This window comes from Capsicum annuum, chromosome 5 (genome assembly GCF_002878395.1).
Source record: "Capsicum annuum cultivar UCD-10X-F1 chromosome 5, UCD10Xv1.1, whole genome shotgun sequence".
NCBI classification, from domain to species: domain Eukaryota; kingdom Viridiplantae; phylum Streptophyta; class Magnoliopsida; order Solanales; family Solanaceae; genus Capsicum; species Capsicum annuum.
The window spans coordinates 64,231,801-64,240,772 of record NC_061115.1 but is presented as its reverse complement, the minus strand read 5'-3'; positions in this window follow the sequence as shown (position 1 = coordinate 64,240,772).

Sequence of the window (8,972 nt, the reverse complement as noted above, 5' to 3'; positions counted from 1 at the left end):
AAATCATTAATTATTGTAACTTATAGTTGTCTAGAAAATATATTTTATTTCAAATTCTTTTAAAGATTCTGGAACAAGATCAAAATTAAAAGTGTTGACTCTCAAAATGTGAATTCTATCATATAAATTTAGATATATAAAAATGCTATTTTAATGTATAAATATTTAAACTAATATATTTTTTGTAAAAATAAAATAACAATCCACTAAATACCTAGTTCTTTTTTTTTAAATGTGGCCGAAAGCCATTTGTTATAAATCAAATACTAGTGTATGTACAAAGTTTGACCAAATATTAATTGGATCAGGCCAAAAAATTAAAGATCAACAAAAAGAAACACAAAAAAGAAAACTAAAAAGACGAAAATCTTAAGAGGAAGGCAGAAAATGAAAAGTCATTCCAAACAAAGCCCTATAGATTTGCAGATGAAACCGAAGATGTTGTTGACCTCTAGAGTTGAAGAAGAGCTACCATCAATTATAACTAATGTTCCATCCCTCCTATTTCATCCCTCTTCTGCCCCCTATCCATGTAACCTGAGAAAATTAAAGGAAAGTTGTAATTTAAGTCTTGAATGAAGGATTGGTGACATTGACCAACTTAAATGGTCAAACATAATTAGGAAACTTGATTAAGTTAATTATAAACTTGATTAATATTTTCAAAACTTTCTAATATTTTCTTTTCTCCAAATCATCAACTATCTGTCCTCTGTCACTCTCGATGGTTTCTCCTAACCAACAATTCTGTAAATTTCTTCTTTCAATCCCAAGAGACTTCAACCTCAAACAACAGATAGTTGGGCTTCGAGTTCCTTTTTTATCTTTTAACCATAAATCAACTTGACAACCTTGCTCTCCGACAACAATAACTTTGAGTTCTTCATCGTCCCTTTTCTTCTTTCATACGTAAAAAATTATAGCCTTTTTAATTTTGTAGGAAAAAAGGAACTTGAACCAACTTTTCTTCTAGTATTAATTAACAATTTCAATATTTGTTGCTTTTATTTGATATGCGGTATGAATAAAACCCTAATTTTTGGTATTTCTTCTCTTCTCTTTTCAAAGTGAAATATAATCTTTTGTTGTTTGTTGTATTTTTTAAAGTTTGATTTTCGTTGTTTGTGTTTGTATAAACAAAATAATGATATTTGTATTTTTGGTGTTGCGCCTGTTGCTGGATTGATTTGTTCCTGTTCTTAGTCTTGGTTACAACGGTGATATTGATGTTGTTCTATTGAACGAAATCATGCTACTATTTTTTGTGAAATAGATCAACCATCTGATGCATTTGATTAACCTTCTGATGTAACAGATTAACCTTCTAATGCAATAAATTAACCATCCGACATACAGATTAACCATTTGTTGCAGCATATTAACCATCTGACGTAACGTTTTAACCAGTTGATGCAATGGATTAACCATCTGATGCAACAGATTAATCATTTGATCAAATAGTTTTATAATCTAATGCAACAGATTAAACATTTGTTGCAATAGATATACCATCGAATGTAACAGAGAAACCAAATAATTTATAATCTGATGCAACAAATTAACCTTTTGATGCAACATATCAATCATCTGAGGCAACGCAGGGACCATCAAATTACAAATCTAATGCAATAGATAAATCATCTGATGCAACAACTGAACCTTCTGATGGTTAAAATCCTATCAACTATTCCAATAGGACATGTCCAAGACATGATTTTTCTAACTGGTCATTCATCTGTTGCGATAGACGATCCTTCTATTCGAAGAAATCTAATCAATATTGACCCATTGATAATAGTTCCAACAAATCTCTCATATTTTATAATAGAAGTGTGATATATTGCAAAGACTAGTCATCTATTTCAAAATATGGGTGATCTAGTTTTACTACTGCAATAGATTACAAATCTATTTCAACAGGTTAGTTATATATTCCAACAAATTACCTACCTAGTGCAACAAATATGTGATCTACTGGAACTGTTATTTTACTATTGTACATGTTAGATATACTGTTATCCCTTTTTAACGATGCATTATTCAATTATAATCTATTTTATGTTCATGTTATTTTTAGATTATATGGATCCCAAAAGTCTAAGTAAAGGAACAAGTGAAGCAGCTAGGCTACATCTACCACTCTATTATATTGCTTTACAAGGGTCATCTAAATCAGGAGCAGAATATGAACAAGGGGAGAAGGAATGTTTCAAAAGAGATGATAGATATGCTAATAGCCCTTCCACTGAAGAGTTGGTCAAAACCTTCAGCATTGATTATTATCCTGTGAAAATGTAGTGCAATGGTATCACTAATTTTATGAGGATTTCATGGTTAAGTCAGCCATGAGAAAATCTTTTGACTCCTTCAAAAAAATACTCCAAGAACAAAAATTAGATGCTTATTTTAGGGACAGCTACTTTGGGTAATATCTTGATTTGCTGGAGGACAATAGTTCTCGTTACCAAATGAAAATGGTATATGATCTTCTAAAGCATAGGTTTATGTATGAAAACAAAGATAAGATGGATGAGTTGTGGATAAATTATTACGGCATGCCTTTTTGTTTTGGCTTGAAGGAGTTTTCCATAGTTACTGGACTAAAATTTTATCCTCCATTTTATTCTCATGTTATACCTATTGTAACGCAAAAAAGCACCTCGCACACCCCACAAAGGTAAAGACAAGTCGAGTGATCGGGATGACCTGGTGTCCATTGTTGGTCCAAGCTTCAAAAATAAAAATTCGATAGAAACGTTGAAAGGTAAAAGAATTTCAAAGAAGCACAAACATTTATTGTGCTTGGTTTGGTTTATACATAATGTTCTTAGGACGAGAGACGTTAACAACAACATACCACTTGTTTTGATAAATCTCTTCGAGGATCTTGAGGTATTTAATAGCTATCCTTGGGGTTATGAAAGCTTTAAAATGACTGCCACTGTTAACGCCGAGGACAGTCAACCTATATGGCTTTTCATGGGCTTTCATGGTAATTATTTCTTTTATTATGACATGATTCATTTTATTATTCAATAATACTTTTGATTTATATGCGTGATTTTATAGGCTTGGGCGTTTGAAGTCATTTCTTATTTGAGACAACTTGTGAACTACTAGGAAGAAGTTTTCTGTACAAGAATCTTGAGATGGTTGTCAGTCAAAACTGATAAAAATGCATAATTTCTTAATCTCTTCAACCCCCCAAAGGATGTAGTAAATATAATTATAATTAATTTTTTATTTTAATTAATGATTTTTTGAATGATCTAATCATCATTCTAATATATGTAATAATTTATGTTAGATTGTTCATCCATTGCTTGTTCCGATCAATCAAGAGTTGAAGATGTCATTTTTTCTTAATTTATGGTCTGTGCAAACTTTATCAGACCCTAAGGTTATTGGCATAATAAAAATAGAAATGTTTGGAGCAACAACTATTACAAGAAAAATAATTTTGGAGGGTGGACTTGTTGTTTTTGTTGATGGTCTTAGTGGTGATGAAGCTGTTCATGGTGGTAGTGGTACTGTTGTAAGTGCTAATGATGTTCCTCTTACATTTTTTTAAAACAAACCATTATGAGGATGATCATACTGGTTATATAGATTTGCCTCTCCTAACAAATATTTTGCATGCAAATGTCAAGACTGCAAGGCAAAACATATTGTAGTGATTAATGCTATTAATGTATTTATTGCTTTTGTAAAGGAATTGACATCTAAGAGGGGTTTCATTCCATAAAAGAGGATTTTATATCCATCCACTCCATTAGAGATTAAGGCTAAGAAGAGAAGAAAAGTAATTTTCAAGACATTAACAAGCATCCAAAAAAGCAAAATTTCAACTCCCCTGTCTGTGTTTTGCACTATTGAGCAATGTACAAGGACCATAGGAGAGGAGAACGAGTTGAAGACAGTGAATATATATAGTCTATTCCAACTAACAAACAGATACATATCTATCTCAATAGATGATACATCTGCTGAAAATTATAAAAAATATATACACATCTGTTATAACATTGACTAATTTGTTGCATCAAATAAAATATCTGTTGCAACATATGTCTTATCTGTTGTAGCAAATCAAATAGCTCTATGTACCATTTTTATTTGTACCAACAGATGACCTATCCGCTGCAATAGGTGGGTCATCTGTTGGGACAAATTAATTCAAGACTTCCTACCATTTCAATTTTTCCAAACATATGAGTCATATGTTACAACAGATGGTTCATCCATTCAAAATTGTCATACAGGTCTTCCTCATTTTATAATTTGTCCCAACAGTTGATTCATTTGTGACAACAGAAATATAATATTTTTGGGATAATTTAAAATAGGAGAATGACCTGTTTGATTTGCTAAAATAGATAAGTTATCTTTTTCCATTTTTTTGTATCTGGGATTAATATTGACCAATTCTGACTTTCTGGGTGGATGTCACTATAGAATCTAATGCTGAACAAAATTGATAATATGCTACTTTTTTTATAGAAATACGAAGAAGCGAAAGTGTAGAAACCATATGCAAGCGACATTAAAGATCCATGATGACCAAAGCTGAATTCCCTAGCACCGGATGAAGAACAACTTGTCCATATTAAGTATATCTTTATAGCTTGAGTCTGTCAAAGTAATAAACTCACCCCTCAAAACATAAATTGTTGATTTATTTATTGAGATCTGTACCCATAACAATTTTATTTTATTTTATTTATTTGTTGATTTATTTCATGTAATTTCTGAAGGCTTCGATTTATTTTATTTTGTCTATAAATTTTATTATATCCTTAGATTTAAACTTATTACTTTAAATGGAATACTAGATTCATATATTGCAATTTTGTTGCAACAGATGACATATCTGTTGAAAAATATTAGAAAGATTTATACATATGGTGCAACATGTAGGTAATCTATTGGAAATTATCAAATAGGTCTTCCCACTATTACAATAGATAGACTTACACAGAAACATCAACATAATGCAACAAATGACCAACCTATTGCAAAAAATAAACTATCTATCAGAACAGGTAGAATATATGTTACAACAGATGGACAATCTGTCGCATTATAAAAAATTCAATGAACATTAGACATAAAAAATTGCCACTACATGTAAAGTGAAGTGACTTGAAATAAAAAATATGGAGCCCATCGAAAGGCAGCTAAAGTTGCAGTGATCTTTCACTTTGGAAGCTCACGTGTAATTCACGTAGCCAAGGCTCGTTGAACCCCTATTTTTGCTGACTTGGCCCCCAACAGTTATTTTTTCCTCTTATACATTCATCTTCTTTCTAAAATTAACCCTAAATTCTCAAATCTTCTTTTTCATCATCTTTTATTCTCTATCCAAATTCTTCAAATTATTTGTATTTGGTTTTTCCGTATATTTTTTTATTTTTTCCAACTAAGCTTGACAATGTCGAGCTCATCTTTCATAGTTTTTTGTGATAAAGATTTTTGATATTATAAGTGTGGTCATGAATCTCTATTGAAGACTTCTTGGACTCAATAAAATCTAGGTTGTAGGTTTTTTACTTGTAAAATTTCAAAGGTAATATTTTTTTATTTAATTAGTTGATTAATTATTAACTCAAAATTATTTTGTAATTGTGGTCTTGTTTTTATAGAAGTTGGGTGGATGTGATTAATTTGATTGGTATGATGAATGACACACTTCACAAATAAATCGTGTAATATGGGGTTTGTTGAATAAAGTCAAGGCTTTTAAAGAGAAACTAAATCAAGCAAGAAGATACTACATTATTAGAGTTATTGCTACTAGTTTGGTGTTGTTGGGCACATGGATATTTAAGCCTAATTGCTAAAATTTTTGTGGTGGTGTATTTTTATTTGCTACTGGTTTGGTGTTGTTGAGCATATGGATATTCAAACATAATTGTTGTACAATATTAAAAAATTACCACTACATAGGTAGTTACATATGTAAAGTGAAGTGGCAAAATAAAAAATTATTAGTTAACAGGCTCTTCTTTAAGCACAGGCTCCAAACGTCCATTTAGTACCCCATAAGACCAGACCTCTTGCATGTTTGCCATAGCGTTATCGCATAGAAAAGTCATTGGTTCAGAGATTTTTGTGCCGGTCAGCAAACATTCGATGTGTGCCAGCACCTGCGACCCGCATGCGGCACCGATTTTATTTTTTGGAAGGCCCATGTCCTTATTTTGACCTTCAAAATATCATTGTTGATTCATCAACACTTTCATTGGCAAATGATCCATCAATTTACTTTGCCTCAACAATAGAGGGAACAACTCTAATAGTGGATGCATGTGGGTGAAAAAATTAGCTTCATCAAAGACAGGTAAGTTGCAGTCATGAACCTTGATCTTTCCTCCTGGAGTAGTATCTCAACAGTCTTATAACATATGCTGTCCATGTTCATGACTCCAAGAATCCTCTTTGCCTCGATCAGATTTTGCCGTATTGATTCTGCTGCTCCCCTCTAACATATTTTATTATTTCTTCATCCCATTGGAATCTAGAAACTAACGAATAAAATCCCACGCCATCGGGATTTGATGCTCGCTTACAGAGATCATCATACCTATCCTTGAAATTCTTGTAGAAGTCAAGATCCATTATCCTATCGGCAACATCATAAGGCTCTGGGTACGCTAATTGCCTGCCGCTCATGAGGCAGAGAATTTCTTAAACATATGTGATATAAGACGTCAATTTTAAATAGGTTAGTAATTGTAATGAAGAAAAACATAGTGGAAAGATGCAACGGATGGTCAATCTATTGCACAGGGTTCTCTTAATCTATTCACAGATTACCCATCTAACGTAATTTATGCAAGAGATGGGTCATATGTTGCTACAGAACTACCATAAGTTGCACCAGAATACATAACTATTGAAATAGATGACACATCTACTACGTATTTCTTCTTGATGGAGTAGATTAGAAGGCTAGGTTAGAAAAATTAAACTTACCCTTTCCACGTACTGTGTACACATATCTATCATACTCTTGAAGTCTTGGGTAGAAAAAGTATGTATGGGGTAATCTTATGTGCATTGCTTGGAATTCTTGGCCCATCACAGATCCCTCTTCTCTTTGGCGCCAAGTTTTACATATATGTCTACCTTCTTGAATGGCCCCTGAACTTCATCAACTTCTGGAGAGGGAGAAATTATAATTTTTTTAGATTTTCAATAGAGAGTACTTTGCTAATTACTCTTTTCTTCCTCCTAACCTCTATTGTAGGAGTGTATGGCTCCCTCACTTTCTTAGATGTTATGACGCCCCTCTTGGATTTTAATTCCTCAAAAAATTTAATGATAGCCTCTACTTTTTCAAAGAGTTTATCTTGGTTGTCCTTGCATTCTTTTCATTTACAATGAGAACATGAGGGTAAAGAGGGGTGAGAGGGACCGGTGTAAGAGTGAGAAAGACCTTTGTAAGGGTGAGAGAAACCTATGAAAGGGGTGTTTTCAAACATATTTTTTTTAACATAAATATGGGAATCATCATGACTGGCAGTAGCATCCACATGCCTACCACCAATATCATCAACTACACCAGCAACACCCCCAGAAGAAGCACCCAGATTATTGCAACAGTTTGGTTATGAAGAACCTCAACATTAGGCTGACCTTGCCTAACTGCTCTTCTTATGGTTGTTGCTCTAGCCAATTCCTTCTTTATTAACTCCTTTATTGGGTCTGCTATTGTATCAACAAGACCTAGAGTAATAATAGAATTCATCCCAACTCCTTCTCAATAGGCATGATCCATGGATGCACAACCTATAAAAAAGACAAATATATTTAAATCATATAATAATTTGCATTCAGTTAGGTTATATGTTAACATAGATAACTTATGAAACAAGTGATTTTTTATCACAATAGGTGATCTGTCTATCACAACAGATTAACAATATGTTGCATCAGATTACCCATCTGTTGCATAATTTGCAGTAGATGGGTAATCTGTTGAGTTGGGTTCAGAGAACAAAAGCAATAGATGGGTAATCTAATGCGAAGTATGAATCATCTGTCACAACAGATTACCCATCTATTGTACCAGTTGCATTTAAATCTATAAAAAAATACAGGTACATTTAAATCATATAATAATTTACAGTCAGTTAGGTTACAAGTTAACACAAATAACTTATGTAACAAATGATCTTTCTATTGCAATGGTTGATCTGTCTGTCATAATAGATTAATAATATGTTGCATCAGACTACCTATTTATTGTATAATTTATAGTAGATGGGTAATTTGTTGAGTTGGGTTTAGAGAACCAAAGCAACAGATGGGAATCTGATGCAAAATATGAATTGTCTATCGCAATTGATTACCCATCAGTTGTACCAGTTGTAGTGAATGGGTAATCTGTTTCAACAGATAACCCATCTGTCGTAACAGATGGCACATTTATTTTAATATCTTTCTTTGAGTCAAATTATATTACTGAAAAGACTACATCATTCATAGGGTTTAAGAGATCGGCCTCCTTAATTCTTATATTGCTCTTTGTAGTCAACCACCTAAGGATCTTTAGACGAGAAACCTTATTCGAGTAATCCATGACCTACTTTTGAAGGTGAGGAATGGCTTCAAATTTCCAAGCCTAAAAAATGCTAATAGGAGGCAAGAAAATAATTATTCAATTTAAATTAATGGATGAGTAAGCAAATAGTGATTAAACTTACCATGAAAGCCCAAGGAAAGCCGTATAATGTGATCGTCTTTGGGGATATCTTGGTCAGTAAATACTTGATAGTCAAGTAGTAGCTATCATATCGCAAGGGATAATTGTTGAATTTCTCAAAATCCTCAGCAAGCTTTAACAAATCATCTTCTATGACTTTGTAGACATCTCTTTCCAATATAACGGAATGAGCAAACCAAACTAAGAACAATTTCTCCTTGGAATTATTTGATATGGTTTTATTCTTGAGATGTTCTATCAACTT